Genomic DNA, 8,964 nt, shown 5'->3' on the forward strand with positions numbered 1-8,964 from the left:
ATTATTAGAAATTGCCCGAACCAGGAGAACACGAATGGACAAGGCCGCGGAAGAGTTTTCAATATTAATGCGGCAGAGGCACAGGAAGACCCGGAGCTTGTTACGGGTACGTTTCTTATTGACAATAAATCTGATTACGTTTTATTTGATTCGGGTGCGGATAGAAGCTATACGAGTAGAGATTTTTGTGCTAAATTAAGTTGTCCATTGACGCCTTTGGATAGTAAATTTTTACTCGAATTAGCAAATGGTAAATTAATTTCAGCAGATAATATATGTCGGAATCGAGAAATTAAACTGGTTAGCGAAACATTTAAGATTGACTTGATACCAGTAGAGTTAGGGAGTTTTGATGTGATAATTGGTATGGACTGGTTGAAAGAAGTGAAAGCCGAGATCATTTGTTACAAAAATGCAATTCGCATTATACGAGAAAAAGGAAAACCCTTAATGGTGTACGGAGAAAAGGGCAACACGAAGCTACATCTTATTAGTAATTTGAAGGCACAAAAACTAATAAGAAAAGGTTGCTATGCTATTCTAGCACACGTCGAGAAAGTACAAACTGAAGAAAAGAGCATCAATGATGTTCCCGTCACAAAAGAATTTCCCGATGTATTTCCGAAAGAATTACTGGGATTACCCCCACATCGATCCGTTGAATTTCAAATAGATCTTGTACCAGGAGCTGCACCAATAGCTCGTGCTCCTTACAGACTCGCACCCAGCGAGATGAAAGAACTGCAAAGCCAATTACAAGAACTTTTAGAGCGTGGTTTCATTCGACCAAGCACATCACCGTGGGGAGCTCCTGTTTTGTTTGTCAAGAAGAAAGATGGTACATTCAGGTTGTGTATCGACTACCGAGAGTTGAACAAACTTACCATCAAGAACCGCTACCCACTACCGAGAATCGACGACTTATTTGATCAACTACAAGGCTCGTCTGTTTATTCAAAGATTGACTTACATTCCTGGTATCATCAAATGCGGGTGAAAGAAGATGATATTCCAAAGACTGCTTTCAGAACACGTTACGGTCATTACGAGTTTATGGTCATGCCGTTTGGTTTAACTAATGCACCAGCTGTGTTCATGGACCTTATGAACCGAGTGTGTGGACCATACCTTAACAAGTTTGTCATTGTTTTCATTGATGACATACTTATTTACTCAAAGAATGATCAAGAACACGATGAACATTTGAGAAAGGTGTTAGAAGTATTGAGGAAGGAAGAATTGTACGCTAAGTTTTCAAAGTGTGCATTTTGATTGGAAGAAGTTCAATTCCTCGATCACATAGTGAACAAAGAAGGTATTAAGGTGGATCCGGCAAAGATAGAAACTGTTGAAAAGTGGGAAACCCCGAAAACTCCGAAACACATACGCCAGTTTTTAGGACTAGCTGGTTAATACAGAAGGTTCATCCAAGACTTTTCCAGAATAGCAAAACCCTTGACTGAATTAACGCATAAAGGGAAGAAATTTGAATGGAAGGATGAACAAGAGAAAGCGTTTCAGTTATTGAAGAAAAAGCTAACTACGGCACCTATATTGTCATTGCCTGAAGGGAATGATGATTTTGTGATTTATTGTGATGCATCAAAGCAAGGTCTCGGTTGTGTATTAATACAACGAACGAAGGTGATTGCTTATGCGTCTAGACAATTGAATATTCACGAAAAAAATTATACGACGCATGATTTGGAATTAGGCGCGGTTATTTTTGCATTAAAGACTTGGAGGCACTACTTATATGGGGTCAAAAGTATTATATATACCGACCACAAAAGTCTTCAACACATATTTAATCAGAAACAACTGAATATGAGGCAGCGTAGGTGGATTGAATTGTTGAATGATTACGACTTTGAGATTCGTTACCACCCGGGGAAGGCAAATGTGGTAGCTGACGCCTTGAGCAGGAAGGACAGAGAACCCATTCGAGTAAAATCTATGAATATAATGATTCACAATAACCTTACTACTCAAATAAAGGAGGCGCAACAAGGAGTTTTAAAAGAGGGAAATTTAAAGGATGAAATACCCAAAGGATCGGAGAAGCATCTTAATATTCGGGAAGACGGAACCCGGTATAGGGCTGAAAGGATTTGGGTACTAAAATTTGGAGATATGAGAGAAATGGTACTTAGAGAAGCTCATAAAACCAGATACTCAATACATCCTGGAACGGGGAAGATGTACAAGGATCTCAAGAAACATTTTTGGTGGCCGGGTATGAAAGCCGATGTTGCTAAATACATAGGAGAATGTTTGACGTGTTCTAAAGTCAAAGCTGAGCATCAGAAACCATCAGGTCTACTTCAACAACCCGAAATCCCGAAATGGAAATGGGAAAACATTACCATGGATTTCATTACTAAATTGCCAAGGACTGCAAGTGGTTTTGATACTATTTGGGTAATAGTTGATCGTCTCACCAAATCAGCACACTTCCTGCCAATAAGAGAAGATGACAAGATGGAGAAGTTAGCACGACTGTATTTGAAGGAAGTCGTCTCCAGACATGGAATACCAATCTCTATTATCTCTGACAGGGATGGCCGATTTATTTCAAGATTCTGGCAGACATTACAGCAAGCATTAGGAACTCGTCTAGACATGAGTACTGCCTATCATCCACAAACTGATGGGCAAAGCGAAAGGACGATACAAACGCTTGAAGACATGCTACGAGCATGTGTTATTGATTTCGGAAACAGTTGGGATCGACATCTACCGTTAGCAGAATTTTCCTACAACAACAGCTACCATTCAAGCATTGAGATGGCGCCGTTTGAAGCACTTTATGGTAGAAAGTGCAGGTCTCCATTTTGTTGGAGTGAAGTGGGGGATAGACAGATTATGGGTCCGGAGATAATACAAGAAACTACCGAGAAAATCATCCAAATTCAACAAAGATTGAAAACCGCCCAGAGTCGACAAAAGAGCTACGCGGACAGTAAAAGAAAAGATATAAAGTTTGAAATTGGAGAAATGGTCATGCTTAAGGTTTCACCTTGGAAAGGCGTTGTTCGATTTGGTAAACGGGGGAAACTAAATCCAAGGTACATTGGACCATTCAAGATTATAGATCGTGTCGGACCAGTAGCTCACCAACTGGAGCTACCTCAACAACTCGCAGCTGTACATAACACTTTCCACGTCTCAAATTTGAAGAAATGTTTTGCTAAAGAAGATCTCACTATTCCGTTGGACGAAATCCAAATCAATGAAAAACTTCAATTCATTGAAGAACCCGTCGAAATAATGGATCGTGAGGTTAAGAGACTTAAACAAAACAAGATACTGATTGTTAAGGTTCGATGGAATACTCGTAGAGGACCCGAGTTCACCTGGGAGTGTGAAGATCAGATGAAGAAGAAATACCCACATCTATTTCTAGAAGATTCGTCAACACTTTCAACAGCTTAAAATTTCGGGACGAAATTTATTTAACGGGTAGGTACTGTAGTGACCCGAACTTTTCCATGTTTATATATATTAAATGAAATTGATATTTACATGATTAAGTGTTTCCAACATATTAAGCATTCAAACTTATTAAGACTTGATTAATTGGAATAGGTTTCATATAGACAAATGACCACCCAAGTTGACCGGTGATTCACGAACGTTAAAACTTGTAAAAACTATACGATGACATATATATGGTTATATATATAGTTAACATGATTTTATTATAAGTATGTATCTCATTAGGTATTTTAACAATGAGTTATATACATAAAAATGAGACTATTAAATTAAGAAACTCGAAAACGATATATATAACGATTATCGTTATAACATCTTACTAGGTACATATGAATCATATTAAGATATTGATACACTTGGTTAATTTTGTTAAATGATAAGTAAATATATCATTAAGTGTTTTAACAATGAACTACATATGTAAAAATAAGACTACTAACTTAATGAATTTGAAACGAGACATATATGTAACGATTATCGTTGTAACGACATTTAATGTATATAGATCATATTAAGAGATATTCGTACATCATAATATCATGATAATATAATAATTTAAAATCTCATTTGATATTATAAACTTTGGGTTAACAACATTTAACAAGATCGTTAACCTAAAGTTTTCAAAACAACATTTACATGTAACGACTAACGATGACTTAACGACTCAGTTAAAATGTATATACATGTAGTGTTTTAATATGTATTCATACACTTTTGAAAGACTTCAAGACACTTATCAAAATACTTCCACTTAACAAAAATGCTTACAATTACATCCTCGTTCAGTTTCATCAACAAATCTACTCGTATGCACCCGTATTCGTACTCGTACAATACACAGCTTTTAGATGTATGTACTATTGGTATATACACTCCAATGATCAGCTCTTAGCAGCCCATGTGAGTCACCTAACACATGTGGGAACCATCATTTGGCAACTAGCATGAAATATCTCATAAAATTACAAAAATATGAGTAATCATTCATGACTTATTTACATGAAAACAAAATTACATATCCTTTATATCTAATCCATACACCAACGATCAAAAACACCTACAAACACTTTCATTCTTCAATTTTCTTCATCTAATTGATCTCTCTCAAGTTCTATCTTCAAGTTCTAAGTGTTCTTCATAAATTCCAAAAGTTCTAGTTTCATAAAATAAAGAATACTTCCAAGATTGCAAGTTTACTTCCAAGTTTTCTAAATCCATTCCAAGTAATCATCCAAGATCAAGAAACCTTTGTTACTTACAGTAGGTTATCTTTCTAATACAAGGTAATAATCATATTCAAACTTTAATTCAATTTCTATAACTATAACAATCTTATTTCGAGTGGAAATCTTACTTGAAATTGTTTTCGTGTCATGATTATGCTTCAAGAACTTTCAAGCCATCGAAGGATCCTTTGAAGCTAGATCCATTTTTCTCATTTCCAGTAGGTTTATCCAAGGAACTTGAGGTAGTAATGATGTTCATAACATCATTCGATTCATACATAAAAAGCTGTCTTATTCAACGTTATAAACTTGTAATCACTAGAACATAGTTTAGTTAATTCTAAACTTGTTCGCAAATAAAGTTAATCCTTCTAACTAGACTTTTAAAATCAACTAAACACACGTTCTATATCTATATGATATGCTAACTTAATGATTTAAAACTCGGAAACACGATAAACACCATAAAACTGGATATACGCCGTCGTAGTAAAACCGGGGGCTGTTTTGGTTGGGATAATTAAAAGTTAAGAAGAACTTTGATTTAAAAGCTATACTTCTGGAAAAATGATTTTTCTTATGAACATGAAACTATATCTAAAAATCATGGTTAAACTCAAAGTGAAAGTATATTTTTCAAAATGGTCATCAAGATGTCGTTCTTTTGACAGAAATGACTACCTCTTTTAAAAACGACTTGTAACTTGTATTTCTGACTATAAACTTATACTTTTTCTATTTAGATTCATAAATTTAAGTTCAATACGAAATCGTGGCCACTGGAATCACTTAAAACGGATTAGAAACGAAGAAATGGCGAGTAAAACAAGATTGATAAAAACTACTCATTTTACCTACGTGAAAGTTAATAATAAATCTATTCCAACCATAACCTAATCAACTTATATTGTATATTATGTAATCTTGAGATACCATAGACACGTATACAATGTTTCGACCTATCATGTCGACCCATCTATATATATATATTGCGGAACAACCATAGACACTCTATATGTGAATGTTGGAGTTAGTTATACAGGGTTGAGGTTGATTCCAAAATATATATATAGTTTGAGTTGTGATCAATACTGAGATACGTATATACTGGATCGTGGATTGATTCAAGATAATATTTATCGATTTATTTCTGTACATCTAACTGTGGACAACTAGTTGTAGGTTACTAACGAGGACAGCTGACTTAATAAACTTAAAACATCAAAATGTATTAAAAGTATTGTAAATATATTTTGAACATACTTTGATATATATGTATATATTGTTATAGGTTCGTGAATCAACCAGTGGCCAAGTCTTACTTCCCGACGAAGTAAAAATCTGTGAAAGTGAGTTATAGTCCCACTTTTAAAATCTAATATTTTTGGGATGAGAATACATGCAGGTTTTATAAATGATTTACAAAATAGACACAAGTACGTGAAACTACATTCTATGGTTGAATTATCGAAATCGAATATGCCCCTTTTTATTAAGTCTGGTAATCTAAGAATTAGGGAACAGACACCCTAATTGACGCGAATCCTAAAGATAGATCTATTGGGTCTAACAAACCCCATCCAAAGTACCGGATGCTTTAGTACTTCGAAATTTATATCATATCCGAAGGGTGTCCCGGAATGATGGAGATATTCTTATATATGCATCTTGTTAATGTCGGTTACCAGGTGTTCACCATATGAATGATTTTTATCTCTATGTATGGGATGTGTATTGAAATATGAAATCTTGTGGTCTATTGTTACGATTTGATATATATAGGTTAAACCTGTAACTCACCAACATTTTTTTGACGTTTAAAGCATGTTTATTCTCAGGTGAATACTAAGAGCTTCCGTTGTTGCATACTAAAATAAGGACAAGATTTGGAGCCCATGTTTGTATGATATTGTGTAAAAACTGCATTCAAGAAACTGATTTCGATGTAACATATTTGTATTGTAAGCCATTATGTAATGGTCGTGTGTAAACAGGATATTTAGATTATCATTATTTGATAATCTACGTAAAGCTTTTTAAACCTTTATTTATGAAATAAAGGTTATGGTTTATTTTAAAAATGAATGCAGTCTTTGAAAAAATGTCTCATATAGAGGTCAAAACCTCGCAACAAAATCAATTAATATGGAATGTTTTTAATCAATAAGAACGGGACATTTCAAATTTAGCATATCTTGGCATTCCTGAAATCACATCAATGAAAGGAAGGTTGACATTTATTTGTTTAAACATATCCAAGAATTTTTTCAAGGCTTCAAGTCTTTCTTTTCTCATTTTACTCGGGTAAGGAAGTGGTGGTTGATATTGTTTAACATAAGGTTTAGCCTTAACTGTGTTATCTTCATTAACCTTTTCAACTACCGGTTCTTTTTCCTTTTCTTGCTCAGATTGTGGTTCTTGTGGAGTAGGAATAGAGTTATCAGAAATTACAGGTATTTCAGGTGGTTTAAGTGTAATACCACTTCTTGTGGTAATGGCTTTAGCTGTTTCATTTTGGGGGTTAGCATTTGTATTGCTAGGTAGACTTTCCGGTTTTCTTTCACCTATCAACCTTGCTAGGTTACTTACTTCTTATTCCAGATTTTGGATAGAAGCTTGTTGATTTCTAAATGCTTGAGCATTTTATTCATTGGTTTGTTTCTGAGATGTGAAAAATTGAGTTTGAGATTCAACTAGCTTCGACATCATATCTTCTAAATTTGGTTTTTTATCATCGGTTTGTGGTGGTTTATTTTGAAAAATAGGTCTTTGCTGATTGTTGTATTATTGGATACTTGTTGATTGCTAGGACCTTGTTGGTTGTTGTATGGAACATTTCGGTTATAATTCTGGTTTTGATTGTAGATTGGTCTTGGCGGTTGATAATTATTCTGATAATTATTTCCAGGCCTTTGGTTCATGTATGAAACATTCTCTCTTTGTTTCATTGTTTGTTCAATACTAGGACAATCTTTTGTCAAATGTGGTCCTCCACACTGTTCACAACTAATTCGTATTGCGTGAATATCTTTAGTCATCTTTTCCATTCATCTCTCGAAAGCATCTATCTTTTGTAGACATGGAATCAAAGTCATGGCTAGAATCGGCTCTAGCTGCTTTAGATGATCTAACGATATCTTTTTCTTGGTGCCACTCATGTGAGTGGGAAGCAGTGTTATCAATAATTTTGTAAGCTTCAGTTGCGGTTTTCTTCATAATGGAACCACCAGCTGCTATATCGATGTCTTTTCGTGTAGTGATGTCGCATCCTTGGTAGAATATTTGTACTATTTGATAAGTGTCTAAACTATGTTGTGGACAACCTCTCAATAACTTTCCAAATCTTGTCCATGCTTCATATAAAGTTTCATTTGGCTTTTGCGTGAACGTAACAATTTCTCCTTGAAGTCTTACGGCTTTAGATGCCGGAAAGAATTGTTTAAGAAAATTTTCAACTAAACATCCCATGTATCAATCGCCCCTTCAGGTAACGATTCTAACCAATCTTTGGCTTCTCCCTTTAAAGTCCAGGGAAATAAAATGAGATATATCTGTTCATCCTCCACTTCTCTAATTTTAAATAGAGTACAAATCCTATTAAAGGTACGAAGATGTTCATTTGGATCTTCCTTCGGCGCACCACTAAATTGGCATTGATTAGTTACCATGTGTAAGATTTGTCCTTTGATTTCATAATCTAGCGCATTAATGTCTGGTTGAGTAATTGCATGACCTTGGCCAGTGCATTTAGCTCTCATTCGGTCTTCCATACTTAGAGGTTCCAGATTTTCCATTATTGAATTTGTTGAATCTGAATCACTAGAGGATTCTGACTTAATGGTTTCTTCCTTGACAATCTCTAGATGAGTGATTTTTGATTCAGGAGGAATGATTAGTGGTTCAGGATCTCTGAATTGTCCATGAATATCCTCTGGATTCTCAATTGTGAGGTCGGGTTCAAAAAATGGATTATCGGAAATTTGAATTGGAGTACTTGGTCGACTTGATGACGATTCTAAAAAAAATCAACGGCAACAATATTGGCTAGATTTCTTGATCGAGTTACAGGTGGTGAACGTATAAAAGGTGGTGAACGTTTTGCTCGGTGCATTCACTGAATATCCTATTAGTTATAAAAGATAAAAATTATATAAGTTATCAAATTAATAGACTTTTTTGATTTTGCCCACGTTTCGAATAGCCAATAGATGCAGCAGGTAGCCAGGACCCTTTAAAT

The 8,964-nt window shown here is 34.9% G+C and overlaps 1 non-coding gene across 1 annotated transcript; it reads left to right on the top strand.

Moving 5' to 3' along the window:
- The first annotated feature begins 8,031 nt into the window (after positions 1-8,031).
- Positions 8,032-8,138, top strand: LOC139887240 (small nucleolar RNA R71). Its single transcript, XR_011773079.1, has one exon. It is a non-coding gene; the product is annotated as a small nucleolar RNA R71 (small nucleolar RNA).
- The last annotated feature ends 826 nt before the right edge of the window (positions 8,139-8,964 follow it).

Source organism: Rutidosis leptorrhynchoides, chromosome 1, assembly GCF_046630445.1.
Source record: "Rutidosis leptorrhynchoides isolate AG116_Rl617_1_P2 chromosome 1, CSIRO_AGI_Rlap_v1, whole genome shotgun sequence".
Taxonomy (NCBI): domain Eukaryota; kingdom Viridiplantae; phylum Streptophyta; class Magnoliopsida; order Asterales; family Asteraceae; genus Rutidosis; species Rutidosis leptorrhynchoides.